This window comes from Cervus canadensis, chromosome 30 (genome assembly GCF_019320065.1).
Source record: "Cervus canadensis isolate Bull #8, Minnesota chromosome 30, ASM1932006v1, whole genome shotgun sequence".
NCBI classification, from domain to species: Eukaryota; Metazoa; Chordata; class Mammalia; order Artiodactyla; family Cervidae; genus Cervus; species Cervus canadensis.
The window spans coordinates 6,060,518-6,073,225 of NC_057415.1; the positions used below are offsets into that span (position 1 = coordinate 6,060,518).

At 42.7% G+C, this 12,708-nt stretch overlaps 1 protein-coding gene across 7 annotated transcripts in view; it reads right to left on the reverse strand.

Annotated features, from left to right (window-relative positions):
- Window positions 1-12,708, reverse strand: part of LOC122431841 (proline-rich protein 2-like) — a 44,755-nt gene that overhangs the window by 10,189 nt on the left and 21,858 nt on the right. For 2 of the 7 annotated variants that reach the window (XR_006266649.1, XR_006266645.1), the window contains one exon: window positions 6,845-7,420. The exons of 3 other annotated variants lie outside the window; for them this stretch is intronic. The gene's annotated coding sequence lies outside the window, so the exon portion shown is untranslated. Of the gene's footprint in view, window positions 1-2,679; window positions 2,750-6,844; window positions 7,421-7,464; window positions 7,518-12,708 lie in introns of those variants that run through there. 2 more of the 7 variants (XR_006266647.1, XR_006266648.1) reach the window with 2 other exon arrangements.

Here is a 12,708-nt window from a genome sequence, read left to right on the forward strand (position 1 = left end):
TTGCTTAGAGCATAGCAAATACTCAATGAATAATAACTATTATTGCTTGATCTTTGCTATTTTGGTATGTATACAAATGCAGATAGGAAGCTGGGCTGAGTACACTTTATGAAACATGTTCACCAATCTCAAGAAAAGAATTATTGATTAGTTAATTTATCTTTTAAATTGCTCAGATTATGAACGAAATATATTTCTATAATAATACAATTGTAAAATAGAGAAAAATAAAATTTTCATACTCTCACCATTCAATAATATGCATTTTATATAGTATTCAGTTCAGTCGCTCAGTCGTGTCCGACTCTTTGCAACCCCATGAACCGCAGCACACCAGGCCTCCCTGTCCATCACCAACTCCCGGAGTTTACTCAAACTCATGCCCATCGAGTCGGTGATGCCATCCAGCCATCTCATCCTCTGTCGTCCCCTTCTCCTCCTGCCCCCAATCCCTCCCAGCATCAGCATCTTTTCCAATGAGTCCACTCTTCCCATGAGGTGGCCAAAGTATTGGAGTTTCAGCTTCAGCATCAGTCCTTCCAATGAACACCCAGGGCTGATCTCCTTTAGGATGGACTGGATGGATCTCCTTGCAGTCCAGTGGACTCTCAAGAGTCTTCTCCAAGTCCCTTTCTAATCCTTTTCTTTTTCTTCTGTGCAATATATTAAACAAACTCTGAGGAGAATGAAAGAAACTCATAATTTTAGTAGCCTTTGAATTCATTTTTTCAGTTGTCATGTTTTTATTTTTATTTATTTTTTCTTTCAGTTTCATTGCAATATAATTGAATTTTATAATAATTAAAGAACAAGAAGTTCTACTATTATGTTTTTAATTTTGTTGCTTAAATGTCACCCATCTTTCCAAAGCAACTAGTCTGTGACCACCAACAGAAGCTTTGTGGAAGCGTGCATGCATTTATATGTGTGTGTTAGTCACAGAAACGTGCTGTGTTCTATGTCCAAACTCATGTGTCAGCGTGACTGAGCCTAACAAGCATCCCTCATCCATATCTTTCCAAACAGGACTCCTGAGTTCCAGCTGAAGACACAGCTACCCAGCTGATGTCTCCATTTCCTGGTCTCTTGCAGCCAGGTGTGTCTGTCCACATGGAAAGTTCTAACAGATGAAACTGGAGAAAGATGGTGAGTGCTATCTCCTAGCATAGATGATTATGCCTCCAGCACACTCTGGAAAAGACTGTGCATTGGCCAGAGGTCCTGGGTTTTGACGTAGATGCAATGGCCTGTGAGACTTTGGGCTGTCTCGCTCAAAAAGGGGCCAACTGTGCCCTGTACCAGCAGGAAGCAAATTCTCAAGGTGACATGGACTTGAAGTGCCAGACTCTCTAGTGTCAAATTCTTTACAAAACTAGGGGTCAGAGGGAACAATGGACAAGAGAGTTCTCAGAGAGTAGAACCAGAGTTTGGCCTAAAAGTCACTCCTTCACCAGGGCAAGCAGATGTCACACCTGGTCTTACAGGAATTGGTCAATGCTATAGACCATTAGCTGCTGTGTTTCCAATTAAAAGAAAAAACTTTTTTTTAATTTTATTCATAAGGCTTCAGTGGTTGTGGTTCTCAGGCTCTAGAGCACAGGCTTAATAGTTGTGGCACATGGGCTTAGTGGTTCCATGGAATGTGGGTTCCTCCCAGACCAAGGATTGAACCCATATCTCCTGCACTGGCAGGTGAATTCTTTACCACTGAACCACCAGGAAAGCCCTTCCAATTCTTTTTTCTTTTCCAAATAGGAATTTTTTATTGCCAACGTCCTTATCCTGGGCTTCCCAGGTGGCGCTCATGGTAAAGAGCCCACCTGCCAGTGCAGGAGACATAAGAAATGCAGGTTCGATCCCTGGGTTGGGAAGATGCCCTGGAGGAGGGCACGGCAGCCCATTCCAGTATTCTTGCCTGGAGAATCCCACGGACAGAGGAACCAACGGGCTACAGTCCACGGGGTCGCACAGAGTCGGATATGACTGAAGTGATGTAGCACACATGCACATCCTTATCCTAGCCTACCATCTCATGCTGCATCTCTCAGAGGCAACACAGACAATGCGGGTTTTGTTTTGTAGGTGTTGGGAAAGGCTGTCTCACACACGCAGTTTTGGGGGCCCCACTCTGCTGCCTCAGAATGGGCCTGAGGCCTGAAACACTTCCTACCAAGAGATAAAGAGCCCACACAACCTGTGCCAAGCTCTGTGTGGGAATATCTTTCCTTGTTTCTGGCTCAATGAGTCCTTTGTCTCTGCTTAAAGCATGTGTGTCAGGTGGCAGCTGCCCAATCCCATTACTATATCCATCCTCTGCAGGAAAGAGACAAGGTTCCTTCAACTGGGGCACCAGAGGGTGAGCATAGGTCAACTGCCCTGTTTCACTCCCCAGAGCAAGCCACTGGCCAGGGGTATGAGGCACACAATTAAAGGTCATCTTAGACTTCCCTAGTGGTCCAGTGGTTAAGACTCCGAGCTCCACTGCAGGAGGCAAGTGTTTGCTCCCTGGTCCAAGAACTAAGATTCCACATTCCTTGTAACATAGCCAAAAAAAAACCACTAACCTTACTCTTCCTCATCTCTATGTAATTAAACTTTGTTTCATCCAGTGCTATCTTCCTTGGCCACTCTGCTACAAGATGCAATGGGAAGAACTTTGGACTTCTGTTCTGAATAGTTGGCATAGTGCTAAACTTTGCTGTGGTCCATGTAGTTAGAGTCCTCCCCTGGGGTTGGTAACTAGTACAAGCTGCAGAATGGGAGAAAATATTTACAATACACAGCTAACAAAGGAATTGTATCAGAATATATAAGGAACTTACAACTCAATCATAAAAAGACAAACAACCCCATTTAAAAAAAGACTTTAACAGACACTTCATAAAAGTAGATATTCAAATGACTGATCAACACATGAAAATATGCTCAACATCCTCTGTTATCAGAGAAAAGCGAACTAAGGCTGCAGAGAGGGACTTCCTTGGCAGTCCAGTGGTCAAGATTCTGTGCTTCCAATGCAGGAGGCACACACAGGGTTTAATCTCTGGTCAGGTAACTAAGATCCCACATGTGGCACAGCCAAAAACTTTTTTAACAAAGAAATAAAACCACAATGAAACAGACCCATATACACATTCTAGGTGAAAATGTAAAATGGTACAACAACTTTGGAAATATTTTTGGCAGTTCCTTAAAAAGTAAATACAACTCAGCTTCAGGACTATGAAAGTAACTATAGACAATATGCACACTTCATTTACAAAAAGAGCTGGTTGGCCAGATTTGGCCAATGGGCCATTGTTTGCTGCTATATCTAGAACATCATTTTGTGCCAAGAAGAAAGGAAATGCCCAAACAATGAGGGAAACTTATCTCATTGACCCAGTTTGGGACAGTCTGAACATTAAAATTAAAAGGGATTAAGAGATTATAATCCATGAATTAAAATAGAAATCATGAGACATACATACATAAGAAAGACATGTACATATATATGAAAAGAAAACTCCACCTTACAAAAGAATGTCAACTAATAAATGCAGAAAGAATAATGAAATTAGAAAATCTGTATTTAGCAACCATTATAGTAATAACTGATTAGAGCAAAGAATTACTAATAGATTCTAAACTAGTGGGGGAAATTTTTATGAAGGACAGGTCATTTCTATAAAATACTAAGTACAAAACATTTATTAACTTTACAATAAAGAAATAAAGCAGGCATGATTTTAATCAAGGGAAAAATAGTTGTCTGCCTCCTAATATAGTGCACTCCCTGGAGTAGGAAATGGTTACCCACTCCAGTATTCTTGCCTGGAGAATCCCATGCACAGAGGAGCCTGGTGGGCTGCAGTCCATGAGGTCACAAAGAATCAGACATGACTGAGCGACTGAGTAATATAATGCATTAAGAGAACACAGAATCACTTTTGTGATGTTCCTGGAAATATTATATAATCTGAATGTGCTGTGTGCTGTGCTTAGTCGCTCCGTTGTGTCCAACTCTTTGAGACCACATGGATTGTAGCCTGCCCGGCTCCTCTGTCCATGGGGATTCTCCAGGCAAGAATACTGGAGTGGGTAACCATGCTCTCCTCAATCTGAATGTAAGCATGAGGAAATAGACAAACCAAAACCAAAGGATATCTACAAAGTAAGTTGCCTATATTTTTCAAAATTGTCAAGGCCAGAAAAGCCAACAGAAGACTGAAGAATGGTTCCAGATGAAAGAGACTGGAACAACCAAAAGTAACATATGATTTTGGACTAGATCGTGAACCTCTACGGACATCATGGGACAATCAATGAGGTTTGAATGAGATCTGTGAATGTTAATTTCCTGATTGATGGTTGCCTTATGGTTATACAGGAGTCTGTATTTGTTTTTAGGAAACATTAAGAGGTAAAGGGCATTGTGTCTGTAATTTATTCTCTAATGACTTAGAAAAAAAGATTATTACTGTTCTGTTTATTATGCTGAGTAGCTAATTACCCCTAAATTTAGTGGGAGAGAACAGCCAGTTATTACGTTCATGAATTCTATCAGTCAGGAATTCAGCACACACCATGGGAAGTTGTCTCTGCTCGGTGATGTCTGGGATCCTTGGGTGGAAGATGTGAAGCCTAAGGGCTCAGCCATCACTCTCTGGTGGTTGATGCTGGTTGTCAGCTAAGCTGCTGCTGCTGCTGACTAAAGTAAAGAATTACTAATAGATACCAAAACTACATTGTGTGCATCCTCAGTCACATCTGACTCTTTTCGACCCTATGGACTGTAGCACGCCAGGCTCCTCTGTCCATGGGATTCTCCAGGCAAAAATACTGGATTGGGTTGCCACGCCCTCCTCAAGGGGATCTTCCCCAACCAGGGATTGAACCTGTGACTCTTCTGTCTCCTTCATTGACAAGCATGTTTTTTACCATTAGGGCCACTTGGGAAGCTCTATAGGGCTTCATTTCTTATTTAATTAATATTATTTTTGGATCTTTGAGAAGGTGCTAACAAATACTGAAAAAATCACTTCAGATGGTGACTGCAGCCATGAAATTAAAAGACGCTTGCTCCTTGGAAGAAAACCTATGACAAACCCAGACAGCATATTAAAAAACAGAGACGGTTTTTCCAACCGTCATGTATGGATGTGAGAGCTGGATCATAAAGAAGGCTGAGGACTGAAGAATTGATGCTTTTGAACTGTGGTGTTGGAGAAGACTCTTGAAAGTCCCTTGGACAGCAAAGAGATCCAGCCAGTCAATTCTAAAGGAAATCAGTCCTGAATATTCATTGGAAGGCCTGATGCTGAAGCTGAAACTCCAATATTTGGCCACCTGATGTGAGGAACTGACTCATTAGAAAAGACCCTGATGCTGGGTAAGATTGAAGACAAAAGGAGAAGGGGATGACAGAGGATGAGATGGTTGGATGGCATCACTGATTTAATGGACATGAGTTTGAGCAAGCTCAGGGAGGTGGTGAAGGACAGGGAAGCCTGGCATACTGCAGTCCAAGGGGTTGCAACTGAGCGACTCAACAAAAAGAAATACTGAAAGTATAAATGAATATGTCATCAAGGTCCTGCTCAAGCCTGAACTGTGACAGTTGTAGAATTCAGACTGGAGGATTCAGGGTCTCTGGCAGAAGTGGGTCATGGCAGAGTCTAAGGAATCTCTTATGATATTCTCAGCGTAGGGAAAAAAGAGAGGTGCGTTAAAGTTTGGGTCTCTGATACCTCTATCATCATATGGAAGGAATGCCTTAGAGTGTCTGAGTTCTAAAAAAGTGAATGTAGTGGGCAAAGATGGAAACATCTATTTGTTTATTAAACAAACAGAAGCAGATTCTCAAGTGTATATATGTTAAATAAGAAAAAGAGAGTCGTGAATTCCCTTCTGGTCCAGTGGTTAAGACTCCACGCTTTCACTGCTGAGGGCATAGGTTCAGGGAACTAAGATTCCACATTCTGCAAGCTGTGTGGCATGGCCAAAAGAAAAAAATAAAACAAGAGCAGGACATTTTTGAAACTAAAAAGAACATTGAATTGCACTACTAAATTTACAACATATTGTTGAAATAACAAAAATTAAGATATTTTGGTGTTGAGACATAAATAAATAAATAGAACAGAATAGAAAGTCCAGACACTAACCAAAATATACTTGGGAATTTAGTATGTGATAAAGGTAAATCTCATATCAACACATGGCATTCAGGCAACTGAGGAGAGATTTTGGAAAAAGGAAAGTTGTACAAAAACCTCACACTTAAAAGAGAAAACTAAATCAATATAAGGAATAAAGTATGAAAAATTAAAAAGAAAAAAAAGCTCCCACTATACACCAGGTTAAATTTCAAGTGGATCAAATATTTATATGTAAAAAAAATAAAAATATCAAATCATTAAAAGAAAATATGGGTGAATTATTTTAATAATTGTAAATATAGTTTACAACTATGATGGACAGGGAGGCCTGGCCTGTTGCGATTTATGGGGTAGCAAAGAATCGGACACGACTGAGTGACTGAACTGAACTGAACTGATAAATGTATTCACCCTTTGCCTCAGCACTTCCACTTCTAGAAATTTATCCTACAGATATAGCTACACTCTTTTGAGGGGCCTCGCCACATGGCTTGCAGGATCTTATTTCCCTGATCAGAGATTGAATCTGGGCCCCAGCAGTGAAAACGCCAAGTACCATTCACTAGACTGCCCTGGAATTCCCTACATTCTTATGAAATGACATACGTACAGGATTATTCTTTGCAAGATTGTTTTATTTTTTTTCAATGACAGCAATATTTCATTCTTTTTTACAATTTTATTATTTTCTTTATTTGTGGCTGTGCTGGGTCTTTGTTGCTGTGCAGGCTTTTTCTCTAGTTGCAGCGAATGGTGCGAAGCTACTCTCTGACTGTGGTGCGTGGGCGTCTCACCGTGAGGGCCCCTCACCGTGAGGGCTTCCATTGTGAGGGCCCCTCACCGTGAGGGCTTCCCTTCATGAGGGCGTCTCACCGTGAGGGCTTCCCGTCGTGAGGGCTTCCATCGTGAGGGCCCCTCACCGTGAGGGCTTCCATTGTAAGGGTTTCCATCGTGAGGGCCCCTCACCGTGAGGGCGTCTCACGATGAGGGCTTCAATCCTGAGGGCTTCACACCGTGAGGGCTTCACGTCATGAGGGTGTCTCCCCGTGAGGCCTTCTCCCCATGAGGGCTCCGCACCATGAGGGCTTCGCACCATGAGGGCTTCTCTCCGCGAGGGCTTCTCACCGTGAGGGCTTCCATCGTGAGGGCTTCTCCCTGTGAGGGCTTCTCCCCTTGAGGGCTTCCACCGTGAGGGCTTCACACCGTGAGGGCTCCGCACTGTGAGGCCAACCGTGAGGGCTTCTCCCCGCGAGGGCTTCTCTCGCTGTGGAGCACAGGCTCTAGGGTGAGAAGCCTTCATTAGTTGCGGTGAGTGGGCTTAGTTCGCTGTGGCATGTGGGATCTTACTTCTTGGACCAGGGGTCAAACCCGTGTCTCCTGTATCAAAAGGTGGATTCTTAACCACTGACTCACCGGAGAAGTCCCCGTACACTTATTCTTACCGCGTGGAACATACAGTATAAAGATTTCATACTGGATAGATGATATTCATTAAGCCAAAAAGGGGGAAAAGAGGCACTTACATAAAGTTTTAGCTACATTGTTTGAAATGAAAATATGCAGATTTTAAAACTGAAAAAAAGATCCCAACTGTGTTTCTTCATCAGGAGCTTTAACTGAACCTAGAACTTTTTCACACCTTAATTAGAAAGAAAAGAAAAGAAAAACCCAGAAAAAAATAGCCTTGATTGGCTGCTGAGACAGCAAGAACTTTCCACAGAGACCTGTACAGCATCACACCAAGATGGACAATGTCTGGCAAGAGATAAAATAGCTGTGTCTTGCTTTGTGCAGGTCACCAACTTGTTAACTCATCATACTATAATGGGGTAGCTGAGAGGAAGACCAAACTGTGGGGATCAAGGGCATGTGCAACGTACAACATCATATGTATACACACTTGGCAGCACAGCCACTACAGCTAAAGGTTAAAAACCAGTTCTAAGGAGTTCCCTGGTGGTCAGTTGGTTAAGAATCCACCTGCCAATGCAGGGGACACGGGTTTGATCCCTGGTCCAGGAAGATTTCACTTGCCTCAGGTCAACTAAGCCCCTGTGCCACAACTACTGAGCCTGTGCTCTAGAAGCCATGCTCCACAACGAGAGAAGCTACCGCAATGAGAAGCCCAAACACCACAACTAGAGACTAGCCCCCACTTGCCTCAATGAAGACCCAGCACAGCCAAAAATTAATTTAATTGTTTTTTTTAAGTGACTAAGATAAATTAGGGCTTCCCAAGTGATGCTAGTGGTAAAGAAGCCACCTGTCTCCAATGCAGGAGACATAAGAGACATGGGTTGGATCCCTGAGTTGAGAAGATCCCCTCGAGGAGGACATGGCAACCCACTCCAGTATTCTTGCCTGGAGAATCCCCATGGACAGAGGAACCTGGTGGGATACAGTCCATGGGGTTGAAAAGAGTCAGACACAACTAAGCGACTAAGCACAGCACAGCATGTAGTCAAAGAATATAGAAGAGTTAATTCAAATTTCAGAAAAATAATCCTTGATGATGGAAAACTAATGATATCACTGACAAGCCCAGCATACAGGAGTAGGAGAGGAAATGGAGGGAGATGTAAGTACAGTAACCGTTGCATCTTATATTAGGGCAGTCAGTAAACAGTGTCAAAATTCAAAGTTAGTTAATATATAAAGTTAGCAGGTGAGGGAGTGTTGAGGGGCAAGAGAAGAAAGGTGAGTGTGTTAAATTCAGGGAGTCAATAGACATTTTTAAAGTTAATAAATCAAAAATAGAAATATATAACCATATTATTTAGAGTTTAGTAGCAAACATGCAGATGAAGTAATGATAGGAACTGTTAAAATCTTCTGGAGGTTATTTTACTTTTTATTTTATGACTTTATTACTTTTTTTTTTTTTTACCATGTGTCATAGGCAGAACTATTTCCTAACGCTTGGAGCCTAGAATGGTTACTTTACAAGGCAAAAGGGACTTTGCAGAACTGGAAGATAGCAAAGATGTGTTATCTTAAGCCATTAATATTTGTGGTAATTTGTTACAGCACCAACAGGACATGAATACACAATGCAAGTGTTACTTTTACTATTTTTTTAATATTTATTTATTTGACTATGCCAAGTTTTAGTTGCGGCATGTGGGATCTAGTTTCCCAACCAGGGATCAAACCCACACCCCTGCACTGGAAGCGTGGAGTCAGCCACTGGACCACCAGGGAAGTCCCTACTTGTATGATTTTTAAAGATTAAAAGAAATGGAAACAATGAGATGCAAGCCTGTCGATGGCGGAGATGTGAGAAATGGTATCAAAAGCCACCCTCTTCCCTTGTTGAAGGCAGAGAAGGCCATATTTTCATTTTGTATGTGTTAGTTTAAGAAGACTCAACTCGGCCAGCAAACTGTGGAATATCAATTTTCATAGAAGCCCAAATACTAGATTATCAGACATGGTTGTGCTAAATACCCAACCTAAAAGAAATTTTCTGCCATCCTACCCCTTGCAGCTGACCCAGGGGGACTAGCACAGAGAACAAGCCTATGGCCATGCAGAAGAATAAAGCCAGGCACTGTTAGAGGGTGATGGAGGGAAGTCCCCACCTGCCCCGGTCATGGCCATTTGTTTAGAAGTCAGCATGGTCACCAGTCAGAAGGTTCGGTAAGAGATCACAGGACAGTGCCTGGGAGAGATGGGACGTAGGACTGTGTCAGCCAGGCAGGTTCTGTGAGGGTGCCACTCCACTCTGCCTTCTTCTATCAGGGTTCTGCTCCTTTCTACCACTCATGTGTTTGTGTGTTGTCATCCCAAGCAGTGTTGTGAGGGAGCCAGAAGCCCTGTCCCGCATCTGGCCAGGTGGCCTTGAGGATGAAAACATGCACACACAGATTGCGGGTGCAGCCTTTGGCCAAGGCTGGGGGAAACGTGAACGCAGAACATGTTTTAGGGCTGAGTTACTCACTGACCAAGTTGGAAGCTCGATGCTTTCTCACTCGAAATGGCTTTTGTAACTATTGATTCTTACGGCTAGTTCTATGAGCTGTCACAGGGTTAATGTTCTTCGAGGGGTCTTCCTGGCATCCCCAGTTGCCAAGACTCTACACTTTAGAAGAAGTGGCTAACAGGACGAGTTCTAAGCACACCACTGCTTTACATCAATGTGGTGATTCGGAAAGCACCACAGGTCTTTATCTTACTGGTCCTCATTTAAAATGGTACTCCTCAGGATTTCCCTGGTAGTCTAGTTGTTAAAACTCCAACTCAGGGGACATGGGTTCAATCCCTGGTCATGGAACTAAGATTCCACATTCTGTGTGGCACAGCCAAAAAAAAAATTCCTCACTTCCAACTTCCACTGTTATCACAATGGCGTGTAAGATTTAAAACTACCAGAGATGGCCTTGGTTGTCCTAGTTCAGAAAGTCCGGTTGGCATAACTCAAGTGAAATACGATCTTCTTCCCACTGAAGAACAGGAAAAAGTGGTGACAGGGCAGCTGACAAGCCCAACTGGCAACTTTGAAATGTAGCTGGAGTTGGGGGTGGGGACTTTAAAAGTGCATTACAGCTGCATTTTGAAAATTTCTCCATCAAAACAGTTAACACCACTTGAAAGGATCTGCTTTCCTCTGAGGTCCTTAAGTGATGATGGTTTTTCTGCACGTGCTAAGTCACTCCTGAAACCAACACTCCTCTTTCCAGCTAGTGTAATTGTTTTAGTAAAAACTGGAATGAGTGGTCTTTGCACAGCTTTGGTTCATGGAGGAAATATTCATTCTTAGGAGGGAAAATAAAACCCAGTTGGTAGAAAAGTACCAGGAGAAAAATAAATGTACAGGAAAGAAAAGTACTCAATCTAGGGACAAGACGTTTTCCTTTAAGGAACTGGGTTTTTGTTGTTGTTGTTACAGATTGTTTTTATTCATCTCACAATATCTTGGGAATTACCCTTTATCAGGACAGAGAGGATGGATGATGTACTATACTACAAGGGATCAACTCACATTGGAATGAACACTCATATTCAGTAATATTTTGATATTAAAAACAATGCTGCAATGCATAAACTTGGCCTGTGTTATTCCATTGCTAGCAAATGTGTGTGCTTAGTCACTCAGTCATGTCCGACTCTTTGCAACCTTTTGAACTATAGCCTACAAGCTCCTCTGTCCATGGAATTTTTCAGGCAAGAATACTGGAGTGGGTTGCCATCTTCCTCCTCTAGGGGATCTTCCCCACCCAGGGATCCAATCTGCATCTCCTGTGTCTCTTGCATTGCTGGTGGATTCTTCACCCACTGAGCTATCAGGAAAGCCCAGCAAATGAATAGTATACATATTTAATGAATTTATAACCTGGAAGATTTTTAACTGAGGAATTATTAATGATGGTTGATCCAGGGTATATTAAGGCAGGATGAAAAGATGCTGAGAGATCATTATAAACCCATGATTGAGACCATTCATCCAGTGAAGAAATTGACATCAAGTAAAGCCCAGTGGTCATTTAGATGGCTAGGGGGTAAAGAATCGGCCTGCCAACACAGGAGGTGCAAGAGACACGGGTTTGATCCCTGGGTGGGGAAGATCCTCTGGAGAAGGAAATGGCAATCCACTCCAGTATTCTTACTTGGAAAATCCCATGGACAGAGGAGCCTGATGGGCTATAGTCCATGGGGTTGCAAAAGAGTTGGACATGACTAAGCAACTGAGCACACACAAAGCCCAGTGACTGGCCTGAGGCATAGAACTGAAAGCAGACATCCTGATTCCAAGCCCAGTGCTTCCTCTTTTACCAAGCTGACTACTTGTTAGAAAGCCCTTGAGGGACTTGCCTGGTGGTCCAGTGGTCAAAAATCTGCCTGCCAGTGCAAGAGACATGGGTTCTATCCCTGGTCAGGGAAGATCCCACATGCCCCAGAGTGGCTAAGCCTGTGCAACTAACTATTGAGCCTGTGTTCTAGAGCCTGATCTCCACAATAAGAGAAGCCACAGCAAGGAGAAGCCTGTGCACCGCAACTAGAAAGTAGCCCCTACCCACCACAACTAGAAAAAGCCCACACGCAGTAACAAAGACCCAGCACAGCCCAAAATAAATTTATACACGGACAAAAAAAGAAAGGCTTTGTGCACACATGTGGTCTTCCTTGTGTATCAGATGACTCACCTGGGAAGTAGTATGTGTCACTTCTGCTCATGTTTATCAACCAAAGCAAGCCATGTGTCAGTGAGGCAGGATGGATGTATGACCCTCTTCTTGGGAGAACAGTGAATAAAAATGGAAACAATAACACAGTCTGTACCACTGTCCTTTCAGCCCAGCAGTGGTAGCAGCTGTCGATAATCTCTAGGTTAGCTCATTGTCCTCTGTTTGACTCTTCTATTCACTAAGTAGCCAGTACCCCCAAGTGGCATCTATTTCTGTTTTAAATGTTCAAGCAAATTCTGCTTCTTAGTGAGGGCAGCAGTGTTTACTGTATCAACATACGAACACCTTCTGTGTTTTAGGATATGCTAGGCACAGATCACCATGTGTGGTATGGATTTTTTTAAAGTAATACTATGAGTAAAAATATAAGCAGGGTGACAATA